The sequence below is a fragment of the Phyllobates terribilis genome, unplaced genomic scaffold (genome assembly GCF_046119375.1).
Source record: "Phyllobates terribilis strain yellow unplaced genomic scaffold, ASM4611937v1 Scaffold_2__4_contigs__length_985480577, whole genome shotgun sequence".
Classification (NCBI taxonomy): Eukaryota; Metazoa; Chordata; class Amphibia; order Anura; family Dendrobatidae; genus Phyllobates; species Phyllobates terribilis.
Window position 1 is genome coordinate 671,880,679 of NW_027362762.1, and position 13,967 is coordinate 671,894,645.

The window sequence follows — 13,967 nt, forward strand, 5'->3', positions numbered from 1 at the left end:
CGGCAAACCAGATACCCTGTCTGGATTCAAATGGAAGATATGCAGTATCTTGGACATGCACTCTATGACAGGCAAGCAGAGGGCAGCTGTTGCATTAGGACAACTGACTGGTGCTGTGGAACGAGAAGTGGAAACATGGTCAGCCGCAGACCAGGAGTCAGTGTCCGCAATCTTTAAAAAGCTACAGTCTGTCTTTGAGGATCATACTGAGGCGGACCTCCGGATGAGGTTCTACAACTGTTCCCAACAGCCGGAGGACAATGTTCGGGACTATGCCTGGCATCTACAAGGGGCCCTGCGGGCTCTGAAACAGGTTAGTCCGACCAGCATCGTAAATGAAAACAAAATGCTGAAGGAACAGTTTGTCCGGGGACTGAGGTCTCCAGAGGAGAGCAGGACTGTGCGTTGGTGGTCCTTAGATCATCCAAATGCCACCTTTGGCAATCTTAAGGACATGGCTATAAAAGGACTGCAGCCCCTGGAAACAAACGCCATCCAATATTACCAGGGTGGGGCTACCCCAGTGCGTGCTACACCCACCTATTCCCCAGTGGCTGCTGAAGCCAAGGTTTCAGCAACGTCCCCTAGACAGCTGGACAGTCTGCGCTCTGAAGTGCGTCAGTTGAGCAAAACCCTGACCACTGTGCTGAGTGCTCTTCAGCTGCGGACGGAGCCCGAGGAAGGAGGGAAAATCCTGTTAGCCGATAGCCCTGAGGTTGTCCCCTGGATGCGAAGGAGGAGGAGGACAACACCACCCTCTACGAGGATCAGTGACCAGCGCCGTCCACAGAAGGACCCTACCTGCTACCGCTGCCGCAAGACCGGACACACCGCCCAGAATTGTCCTTTAAACGAGAAAACAATGGGGCCGAGGGCCGACACCCAGGAGTAACTCAGCCAGGCCCCTCAGACTGGTACAACAGGTTCATCGGAGGAAGACCTTTCCTGTCCATTGTGCTGGACAGCATCCCGACGCACGCTCTGCTGGACACAGGATCTCAGGTAACCATAATGTCTGATGTCCTCTAAAAGAGGTTCTGGTCCATGGACGACCTAAGCCCGCCAGCTCCAAATCTTTCTGTTTATGCCTCAAATGGACTCCCCCTTAACCTAATCGGGGTTAAGAATGTGACAGTAAAAGTGGGGAGAGTGAAGCTGAAGACCCAGGGACTAATTGTAGTAGAGACTAATCCTGATGATACCAATCCGTGTATGGTGCTAGGCACTAACATTGTAGGTAGCTGTTCGGGAGAAGTTATGTTCTTGCTCCAATAGATAGCTGACACTGCCAGACCAGGACAGAGGAGGGCACTGCAGAAGGAGATACGAGTCCTGATGTACCAACAGCAAGTAAGGTTAACAGATGGTGAAATCGGTAATGTGCGGGTGACGGACCCCATACCCATTGTGATCCCCCCAATGAGTGAAATGCTTATCTGGTGTAGAGCTGCTATAGGTCTTAGAGGACAGAGCTACCAGGTGGAAGTAGAACCCCTTTGCTCCGAGCACAGACCCACGCTCTTAGCCGCCAAAGGAGTGGTAGATGTATGCAATGGGATGGTGCCCATCCATCTTCTCAACTGTGGGGAAGATGAGGTCAGATTGCCATGTTATGCCACTGTTGCCAAATTACATGCTGTAAATAACAACTGCATTCACAAGGCGGAGTCATTAACCTCACCAGACGAAGTGGAGTGTGATGACTCTGCAAACCAGGTGGAGGATTGGTGTCAACAGCTCCATGTTGGGACAGACACCACTCCTGCCCATCAGAAACAGGGTGTACACCGGGTGGTTCAAGAATACACGCAGGTGTTCAGTAAACATCCACTTGACTTCGGGAAGATTAAGGGGGTTCAACATCATATCCCCACAGGTGACCATCCACCCATCAAAGAACGTTACAGGCCTATACCACCAGCACACTACCAGAAGGCTAAGGAAATGTTGCACGACATGAGAAAGGCGGGGGTAGTAAGGGATAGTTGTAGTCCCTGGGCAGCTCCCCTAGTGCTAGTTAGGAAAAAGGATGAGAGCATGTGAATGTGTGTAGATTGCCAACAAGTAAATCCCTTTAAACATAAAGATGCATACCCTTTACCACGCATAGAGGAGTCCCTAGCTGCCTTAAAGTCTGCAAATTACTTTTCCACCCTTGACCTCACTAGTGGGTACTGGCAAGTAGCTGTGGCTGAGGATCGGGAGAAGACGGCCTTCACTACCCCGATGGGACTCTGCAATTTCAACAGTATGCCGTTTGGACTCTGCAATGCCCCTGGAACGTTCCAGAGATTGATGGAGTGCTGCCTGGGACACCGCAACTTCAAGACTGTGTTACTATACTTGGATGACGTGATAGTGTACTCCAAGATGTATGAGGACCACTTGAAGCACCTGGCGGAGGTATTTGAGTCACTGTCCCGGTATGGGATGATGCTGAAGCCCTGAAAGTGCCACCTCCTCAAGAGAAAGGTACAGTTCCTGGGGCACATTGTCAGTCCAGAAGGGGTAGCACCAGACCCGGAGAAGGTCACTGCCATCCAGAAGTGGCCAGAGCCGAGGAACCTCAAAGAGGTGCGTCAGTTCTTGGGACTAGTAGGATACTACCGGAGGTTTGTAAAAGACTACACCAAGAAAGCAGCTCCTCTGCTCAGTAAAAGGTACTGAAGTGACTACCGAGTCCGTCCCCGTTCTTGCTCTGACCCGGCTGGGTCTCGCCTGTCCTGCATCCCCCTCTGTGTACACTGCCCTGATGCCTAGCTCCACCTGTCGGAAGCTATACCATCAAGCTGCCTTTTCACCGGCCTCAGTGGACTGCCGCAGCACTGGTGATTCTCACCAGAAACCACAGATGGTGTCACGAACTTTCCTAGAGTTAACAAATAATCCCCTTTTAAAAGCTGACCCCAGGGTACGGGCCAGGGAGCCAACCACCGCGACATCCCCAAGGCCAGGCAAAGGTCCGGGTACCGAGTCGTCCCCATCCCCCTGGGCTAGTCAGATCTACACTGAACACTATAGAAAACAAGGGTGGACAAACAGGGGGAAATTGCTTAGCTTTAGATGAACTCCAGACAAATGTGCACACCTCCTCAAGCTCCAGAGAGGAAGTAGTACTGTTTTTGCTAAAGCCTTCACAAGTAGTAATGAATATTCTGTAATGCCAAATGTAGAGATCTCCTGCAACCAACTGCAGGGCGACTGTCGGTCACTTCTGACACACCTATGACAGTACCCCTCCTTCCTCTTTGAATGGCCTTCGGACACTCAGGACCAGGTTTCTCAGGATAAGAGGTGTGGAATGAGCGAACCAACCTGGGAGCGTTCACCTCTGATACTGAAACCCACATCCTCTCCTCTTGAATTGTAGAGAACGATGTTGGAGACGAGAATCTACTATCCTCGAAATCTGGAACACCAGATTACCTCAACCATTACTGGGGGTGGTGGTAGTGGTGAGGGCTCAAGAGGTTCCACATACTTTTTGAGTAAAGACCTGTGGAACACGTTGTGGAACTTAAGGGCCTGAGGAAGTTCAAGACGAAACACTGCTGGGTTAATGACGGCGGTTATTCTATAGGGACCAATAAACCTAGTTCCCAGCTTCCAAGAAGAAACTTTCAATCTTATGTTCCTGGTAGATAATCACACAAAGTCATTCACATTCAGTTCTGGACCTGGCAAGCGTTTTCTGTCAGCCAAACGTCTATACCTGTCTCCCATGATCTTTAAATTACTCAGGACATCATGCCATACCGAGGAGAGCAACGAAGCAAACCGTTACTCCTCAGGAACTCCTGAAGATCCTCCCCCACTAAAGGTACCAACTGTGGGTGATAACCGTATGCACCGGAGAACGGTGACCTGCCAGTGGATTCTTGACGATGATTATTTATGGCAAATTCTGCCAGCGGTAAGTAGGATGCCCAATCCTCCTGATTTTCGGAGACGAAACACCTGAGGTAGGTCTCCAAATTCTGATTGACACACTCGGTCTGACCATTCAACTGAGTGTGGAAAGCAGATGAAAAAGACAGCTACACCCCCAGTCGAGAATAGAATGCCTTCCAGAACTTGGAAACAAACTGGGTCCCCCGATCTGACACCACATCAGAGGAAACCCCGTGAAGCTTCACGTTCTCATTTATGAACATCTGAGCAAGTGTCTTGGCATTTGGAATTGCAGGCATGCGACGAATTGAACCATTTTACTGAACCTATCTACTACCACCAAAACCACCATTTTCCCTGCAGAAACCAGTAGGTCAGTAATAAAATCCATGGACAAGGTAGCGGAAGAAGAGAACCAGACGCATGGGTATGCGAAACCTTAGAATGCGCTCAAATACTACAAGCCACTACATGGTCAATCACATCCCGATGCTACCCCGGCCACCAAAAACGACAAGAAAGGTGGTCCGCGGTTGCCTTGCCACCTGGATGCCCAGCAAGCACAGAGTTATGATGTTCCTTAATTAGTTTGCGGCACAGATTAGATGGTACAAATAACCTTCCTGAAGGGCAGGAGGCATGGGTGTCCCCCTGTGCCTCCAAAACCTCACCCTCCAGTTCAGGATAAAGTGCTGAAATAACTTCTCATGGTCCCCACCACCCGGGAAGATCCGGGACAAATCATCAGTCTCAACTTTTTTGACCCATGGACGAAAAGTGACAACAAAATTGAACCAAATAAAAAACAGGGACCATCTGGCTTGCCTAGGGTTGAGATGTTTAGCTGACTGGAGAAATGACAGGTTCTTATGGTCAGTAATAACAGTAATAGGATGGACAGCCCCCTCTAACCAATGTCGCCATTCCTTGAATGCCAATCTGATTGCCAAAAGTTCCCTATTACCACATCATAATTTCTCTCAGCCGAAGACAATGTTTTAGAAAAGAAGGCGCATGGATGCCATTTACCAGGGGATGAACTCTGAGACAATACAGACTGAACCCGTACATCTGACGCATCAACCTCCACAATAAAGGGTTGGGAAACATCGGGTTGACTGAGTATAGGTGCAGTGGCAAAACGAGACTTTAAGGAAAAAAAAGCCTGGAGGGAAACATCCAACCATTTGGAAAAATCAGACCCCCTCTTAGTCATATCTGTAAGGGGTTTCACAATAACAGAGTAATTTTGGATGAATTTCAGGTAAAAATTAATAAATCCCAGAAAACGTTGTAGAGACTTCAGGTTCTCGGGACGTTCCCAATCAAGGACTGCACGGATCTTCTCCGGATCCATCTGAAAACCCAAAGATAACAACAAGTACCCGAAAAACTGCACCTCCTGAAGAGCGAAAACATATTTTTCCAGTTTGGCATAAAGTTTGCTATCCTTTAATATCTGGAGCATCTGCTTAACATGCCCCCGATTAGTCTCAAAATTCAGTGAGTAAACCAAAATATCATCCTGATAGACCACCACAAACCTCCCCACCAAATGATGGAAAATATAATTTATGAAATGCTGGAATACTGCAGGTGCATTGGTCAAACCAAAAGGCATAACCAGACTCTCGAAATGTCCTTCCAGGTTATTGAATGTTGTTTTCCATTCTTCTCCTTCTCTGATTCTAACTAGGTTGTAGGCTCCCCTTAAATCCAACTTGGAGAATACCTTAGCTCCCAGAAACTGGCTGAACAAATCAGAAATCAGAGGAAGAGGGTATGGATCAAGGATGGTAATTTGATTTAATTCCTGGAAGTCTAAACAGAGATGTAGACCGCCATCTTTTTTTTTCACAAAGAAGGACCTTGCCACCACAGGAGAAGATGATGGTCTGATATGTTCCTTCTCCAGACTTTCTGCAATGAAATCCTTCATGGTTTGTCTCTCAGGGCCAGAAAGATCATACAGGCTGGATTTCGGTAGTTTAGCTCCGGGGGTCAGGTTAATAGGACAGTCATAAGCACGATGTGGAGGCAAATCCTGATACCCCCTCTCAGAAAAAAATGTCCTTAAAACCAGACAGAAAAGCACGTAATATTTCCTTAGAGACAGTAGCAAGGGAATTATCTAAAAACAGTTTTCATGGCAGTAATCTCCCCATTCAATAATCTCCCTGGCATTCCAATCCACCAACGGATTTTGTTTAACAAGCCAAGAAATACCCAAAACAATCGGTGTGGGAAGATTGTCCAGGACATAGCAAGGGATTATTTCAAAATGAACTGACCCAACCCTCGGTTTTACATTATTTATAATCTGAGTAAATGCTTTCTGTGTAAGTGGCACCGAGTCAATGGCAACCATGGTAATAGGTTCAGCTAAAGTACAGCAAGCAAGACCTTGAGTTTTCACAAATTCAGCATCAACCATGCTGACCCCAGATCCACTGTCAACAAACACAGAAATTTTCTCAGTTTTGCTCTCTAGCACCACCTACTGCTGACTGGACAAAGTGGTAACTGCAGGTTGGTAACAAATGCACCCCTTGTTTATCCAACTCCAGACAACCAAGAGTTAATCGAGACTCCTTTTGTTTAAGAATTGCAGGACAGGTACAAACAAAATGTCCCTTTTCCCACAAAAAAAAATACGCCATTTTTCCTGCGAATCTCTGGGGAGATCTATGATGTAGAGACAGCCCCTAACTGCATGGGTTCCTCCACCTCCCCCAGTACTGGCTCAACCCCAGACCGCTCCCCTGGCAGAGGTACACAAGAAGGCCCCAGAGAATGTAGTCTCACCCGTCTATCCCGAAGGCCTCTATCAAGACGTATGGTCAACGACATGGCAGCCTCCAAGGACTGAGGGGTTTCATATACTGTCAAGGCATCTTTCTAACTTTCAGTAAGCCCCTCACAAAATTGACTTCTAAGGGCTGAATCATTCCATTTGGAATCCATTGCCTATCTACGGAATTCAGAACTGTACGTCTCCACTGGCCGATTTCCCTACTGAAGGCGAAGTAACCTAGACTCGGTCAGGGTCATCATAGATGAAGGCCAGAGCCCCGAAAAACCCACCACAGACTGGAGACAAACCGAGTCCTGCGGTAAAGAAAACGCACACGACTGAGGATCTCCTTGCAGTAGAGAGATCACAATACGAACTCGTTGCTCCTCATTTCCGGAGGAGTAAGGATGAAGTTTAAAATACAGTTCTCAGGCCTCCTTGAATACAAAAAACTTGTCCTTACCTCCTGAAAACCTGTCCAGGAGGGCATCAATGGGTTCAGGCTGGGTAGGCCTACCTGCAGAGACCCCCACATTAGTTACCAATAGCCGCTGAAGTTGCTGCTGAACCTCACAGCAGAGGTCATTCACCTCCAGGGACAGACAGAGGAACTGCTCTGCGAGCTGTGCAATAGCACCCATATCAAGGGAGAAAGGGAAAAAAAAAAGTCCACGCAAAAAAACACATAGAGGGAAAAAATAAACAAAATGTCAGTCTTTTTTTTTTTTTCTCCTTTTCAAAATGCGCTCGGCCAGCAATAATGTCACGCAAGGTGTGGTAAAGACTTACTGCAACACAAAGGGAAGAGGGAAAGGGAGCCCAGACACTAGAGAAAGGGGAGAAGTGGGGACCTCCTAGGTTGATATAGAATCACCCTGTCTCCCCTAACGTTCCAGTATTGGCTCTTCATTAATCGCCGCACGCGTGCCTCGCCCAGTTTTTCCCTGGCATATGACTAAGGCTAGGGAAGGGAGGAGATGAGCTCTAGTCGATCTTCACTAAACACTATAGACAACAAGGGTGGACAGCCACGGGGAAATTGCTTATCTTTAAAAGAACTCCAGACAAATGTGCACACATCCTCAAGCTCCAGAGAGGAAGTAGTACTGCTCTTGCTTAAAGCCTTCACTAGTAGTAATGAATATCGCCTGCACCTTCCTCTGAAACACAGCAGGTATTTATACACCCAGGCAGGGTGTTAATTAGCCAGAGGAAGGTAGCCTCTGGTTCCTAGAGACTGCCGCTAAGAAGATGTCTGTAATGCCAAACGTAGAGATCTCCTGCAACCAACTGCAGGGTGACTGTCTGTCACTTCTGACACACCCATGACTATATCTAATGCATTAGACATTTTTTGTATCCTTCTACTGACTGATAACTTCCAACAATGAGATCCCTTTGCTGTGTTGTATGCTGTTCAAAGATCATGATAGCAGCTGTATAGTAGTTACTATTTAACATGAGTTTAAATGTGATTTGCTAATTCTGAAGACAACCACATTCCCAATTATAAGAGGGTGTTCACACTTATGCAATCACATCATTCTAGTTTTTTTATTTTTATTTTCCCCTTCAAAATGTTACCAGTTTGTTTGTATAGATTATGGGTGATATATATAACAGAGGGTATATAAACTTTTTATTTCCACTGTATCTATACACACTACTTTATGTGGAATAAACATATAAAATGTACCCTTACATTAACATAACACATACAGATATGATAACAAGATGTAACACTGGAGGAAGAAAGGTGTTGTAGAGGGAATCAAGCACACAAACAGGGTAAAACGCTAATGGAGGAGAGTAGCAAAATAATAATCAGTTGTGCTTACCTGAGATAGTTATGTGAAACACAACTATTATAGAGGTTTTTGGTACCAGCTGTTGCTGCTTCTTGGCTGGGGGAAAGATTCCACCAGATAATTTTACCAAGTATCAAAAAAAAACATGTTTTAAAAGTGGCTGCGCTGCTGGAAAAGGAAAAAAATCTCTTGCTGTGGTAATGTTCTTTATTACACTACGCTTTTCAGTGCCGTACCGGCACCTTTATTAAGTGAAACAAACAAGTACAGTATGAGTAATATGGTCTACTAACAATTGCGTGTGGTAGGTACTGTTACTTGTTATCTTGATACATGATTTTGACTGGAGCTTCCATATTAGGTGGTTTAGCCCTCACTTTAGGGTAACTATATTAAAAGTTTGGGTAATTGTTATAAATTGAGATTATTGCATTTGCTGTTTTTAAGGGTTTTTTTACATTCTAATCATGGATTCATAAATTGGTGTAATTTGTTTTGTTGTTAATTGACTATAATCATTTTTCTTTCAACTTTCATAGCATGTCTACTTTTAGCATTATTTATTGTATTGTACCTTCACTGCCTGATTACTATCATTTGTACTCTATTGTTTGAAATAATGTGTCACACTGGTCTTTTGTACTTATTATCGGATTTTTTTTAAATGATTTTTCTTTAGTAGCTGTGTATTTATTTTTTTTAGTATTTAATAAAAGGTATATATACTGTATTTGCATAGGTTTATTTTATACTATATTCTTTTTGCTTAATGAGTCATTTTATGTCAGAGGACAGGAAGACGTTAAACTTCCAATGTTCAATGGAAATAAAGAATCTTCTTATTATAGGCAGAAAACAAGTTATCCCTATACACAAAGAACAATATACCAATAATATCACATACAGGTAAAAAATACTACCACACCATGACCAGATCGTATATTACCAACACATGATGATCAGTATGGTACTATTATTCTGTCATTGACAAAACCTAAACTACTAACACTAATATTTTCACCAATAACAGTTATACACATGAGCTTTGTTAGATAGTGTAGATATAGATTAGTGTATACAGTACAAGTAAATCCAATAACATATCCAATTGCATTAATTCATCTTCATTCTTATTTATCATGCGTCACAGACCTCTATAACCTTCTCCAGTCACTAATCGTCTCTGCAGAATGTAATACACAGGGATCTATGGCTGATCGCTTCTATTGTACAATCCCAACTTTTTACCCCACTTATATACTGCACCAAATGAAGATTAAAAGTGTCATAATGCTGCCCTGGTTCCCTACACAGTAACAATACCTCTTTTGTTTCCCCAGAGTAACAAGATCTCTAAAAATAATATATATTACAGTAGTGATGTACCCTTTGTGACTCCCTCACAATATAAATGCCTACCTCTGTGGCCGCCCCTATACAGTGTTAATGCATATATCCCATTTTGTGTATTTTGTACAACAGAACAGCTCTTCTTTGTGTCTCAATACAGTAGTAATGTCCATCATTGTGCTCAAACACAGCAATAATGGTCCACTACAATGTCTGATGTCTAATGTCTACTGTCTAATCGCCTGTGCTACACACAGGCGATCAGACAGTCGCCTGTGTGTAGCAGAAATGCTCCCTTGCTATGAGCGACAACTGCTGGGCAGCGTTCATAGCATCCTAGCAATGACAACTGCAGGGGTCTCCTGCAGACCCAGGGTTGTCATGCCAACCTATCAGCAACCCGCGGTCATGTGACACATGCACCAATGGGTGGGACTATTGACGCGATTCTACCTGTGGCTGTTAGGGGACACATGTCAGCTGTACAGATCAGCTGTTATGTCCCCAGAAAGGCACGGGCTCATCGTCAGAGCCTGCGCCAAAGGCAGAGACACGCCATGTGCCGTACATGCATGACACATATCGTTAAGGGGTTAACAATGTGATTTTTATAGGGTCTATGTCCACTATAAGCTATGTGCTAAGTTTACAGGCTCCCTTTAAATGCTGTGTGCACTTCTGTAGAACAGGTGGATTTATTAATTTGGTTGTAATTTAGCTGGGATTCTAACTGGGAGAATACTACTAGAGCGTAATGTACTCATTGTTAGGAATCTGCTCTACTTTCACTCACATGAGATTTGTATACCTGTGGTCATATTTCAACCGTTTTCTCTTTGCTCCTGTCAATTGAGAAAAGTGGAAGAGAAATTAGTCAGAGCCTGGTCAGAATTTTCTACCAGAAAAAAAGTTGCACATTTTGACACATGCCTGTTTTGCAGAAGAAGAGTGCTCTCTATTCCCTCAACCTTCTGGCTCTCACTGAAACCTGGATCCAGCAGTCGGACACCACCGCCTCTGCAGCTCTCTCCTATGGTGGCCTACACTTCTCTCATACTCCGAGACCTGACAACAGATCAGGTGGAGGTGTTGGTCTGCTTCTTTCAACAAAATGTACTTTTCAGGTTATCCCCCCAGTACCCTCCCTTATCTTCCCTTCTTTTGAGGCCCACACAGTCAGACTCTGCCGGCCCTTCTCCCTGCGAGTGGCGGTTGTCTATCGCCCTCCAAGTCCCTCCCGTCAGTTCCTGGATCACTTTGCTGCCTGGCTTCCAAATTTTCTATCCTGTGACATCCCCATGATAATCATGGGAGATTTTAACATCCCAATTGGCAAACCTCTTTCCCCATCTGCCGCTCACCTTTTATCACTAACCTCCTCCTTTGGCCTTTCACAGCTTGCTAATTCTCTTACACATGAGGACGGGAACACATTGGACCTGATCTTCTCCCAGCTTTGCTCAGTACATGACTTTACTAACTCTCCCCTTCCTCTGTCTGACCATAATCTTCTTTCATTCTCTGTCAAGAACTGTGACTCTACTCAAGACCCCCCCCACTTTCCACACTTCTAGAAATATACGCGCCATTAACACTCAGAAATTTATGAAAAAGTTGCAATCATCATTGGCCCCAATCTCCTCCCTCTCATGTCCCGACTCTGCATTGAAGCATTTTAACGAAAAAATGCTATGTGCCCTGGATGAAGCCGCACCTCCTACACAAAGGACAATTCGGCATAGATGGCGAAAACCCTGGCACACGCCTCAAACACGTCTTCTCCAGCAGTGTTTCAGGTGCCCTGAAAGGCTGTGGAGAAAATCTAATCTGCCCAAAGATTTCCTCCATTATAAATTTATGCTGAAAACATATAACTCTGCGCTTCACCTCTCCAAACAAACCTACTTTAACAACCTCATAATCTCACTTTCCAATAATCCTAAATGACTCTTTGACACGTTTCATTCTCTCCTCAATCAAACAGCACAGGCCCCGATCACCGACCTCAGCTCAGACGATCTGGCCAATTATTTCAAAGAAAAAATTGACCATATCCGACAGGAAATTTTCTCCCAATCCCCAAACGTTTTGCATGCTCTCCCCCGTCACATTGTATCTTGCTCACTTTCTGATTTCGAACCAGTCACGGAAGATGAAGTGATCAGACTCCTTGCATCTTCTCACCCTACCTCCTGCACCAGTGACCCTATTCCCTCACATCTCCTTCAGTCCCTTGCTCCAGCTGTCACCACTCACCTAACTAAAATTTTGAACCTCTCTCTCTCATCTGGTATCTTTCCCTCTTCTTTTAAACACGCCAGCATACATCCATTACTTAAAAAACCATCCCTTGACCAGAACTGCATGGCCAACTACAGACCTGTTTCCAATCTTCCCTTTATCTCTAAACTCTTGGAACCCCTGGTCCATTCCCGTCTAATCCACTATATCTCTCAGACAACTCTCTTCTTGACCCTTTACAATCTGGTTTCCTCTCTTTACATTCTACTGAAACTGCCCTCACTAAAGTCTCTAATGATCTACTAACAGCTAAATCTAATGGTCACTACTAGTGTTGAGCCACCCCCGTAGTGTTCGAGTTCGGTTCGGTTCGTCGAACACCCGTGTGTTCGCCGAACTGTTCGTCGAACTGTTCGTCGAACACCTTCGAACACCGTTAAAACCAATGGCAGGCAAACAAAAACACATAGAAACACATAGAAAACACCTTCAAAGGTGTCCAAAAGCTGACAAACTGCTCAGAAGACACAACTAACACATGGAAAAGTGACAAGTACATATAGTCATGCGAAAAGAAAAGAGGTGGAGGAGTAAAAGGAGGGGGAGACACAGATATAGGCATGTCATGCCCTTCTAAAATCCAAAAAGTGAGAAGCCGAGACGGCCAGTCCGCTCCTGCCCGTGCCACCTCCGTGTCGCCGGGTTTGTGCCAGAGCCGCGGTGAACCCTGACGGCCAGCCCCCCTCTCCCAATACTGGTGCCTGTCCGCTGGTGGGTCGAGAGAGCCCCCCTGTGGTGGAGGCAGCTCTAAGCTTTTTAATTTAAATTGTCCCTCTAATTTGAATGAATACACTTTAAATCCATTTACAAGGATCTATTGGAGGGCAAGTCTCATGCCAGCAGCCGCGTAATTCCAGCTCCAGTAGCGTCCACTAAAGCTGCTGCAGTTAAAAAGCTTTTATAAGGATTGAGCTCGGCTGTCCACCGCAAGGCATCCTAGTGCCAGTCCCAGCCCCTATGCCTTGGGGTGCCTCCTGATGCTCTTCACTAAGTATCCCGTGGTCCCGAAGCATTTCCTTTGAAAAAATTAAGTGTCCAAACTACAGGTGGTGTAGCTTGCTTAACAGCCGGGATAATCCGCTGACTAGCAGACACTGCTACTAGGCACAAAGTATTTCCTGGGCTAGATGCAGTTAAAAATTTGTAAGTAGATACTCTCGTTGGATGCTGAGAAAGCATTCCATAGAGTCTCCTGGCACGCCATATATGATTCTCTTAAAAAGCTTGGGGTAGGGGTCTAGGGGACCCTTTTATAGCCAAAATCACGGCCCTGTATCGCAATACGTCACCTAGGCTGAAGATAAATGGAACTGTAGCACCGAGGGCTCGGTTGCTACAGACGTATTGCACCTCACCCAGAGGTGTGATATCTCACTCTCAGATAAGGATGGAGTGTGGATCAGGACCCGACACCTGCATGCATTACACCACATTGCCGTGGGGCAGGGCGACCAATATGCCCCTGAGATGGGCACGACAGTCCCTGTCCCTGGCTGGAGTGGGGGGAGGGAACACTGAGGAAGGGGAACCCTGCAGTGCAGGAGCAGGGAGGAAGCAGTTCCTGGGTGCATTGAGAAGGGAGTATAAAAGGTGGGCACCATCTTAGTTCAGTGCAGAGAAGTCTGAGCAGAAGTGGCAGGGAGCAGGGGCTCTGCATGAGCTCTGCTCCGGAGGCGGGCCTAGTAACAGAGGCCCAGGCCTGCAAGAGGGAGAAGGAAGGAAGAGGAGCGGAGAAGGCTCCAGGAACGAGGAATGAAGGGTCCCAGGGGTGCGGACGGGCGAGTCGCCACCGCACGCCCGAATCCACCTGCGTGGAGGGGTCA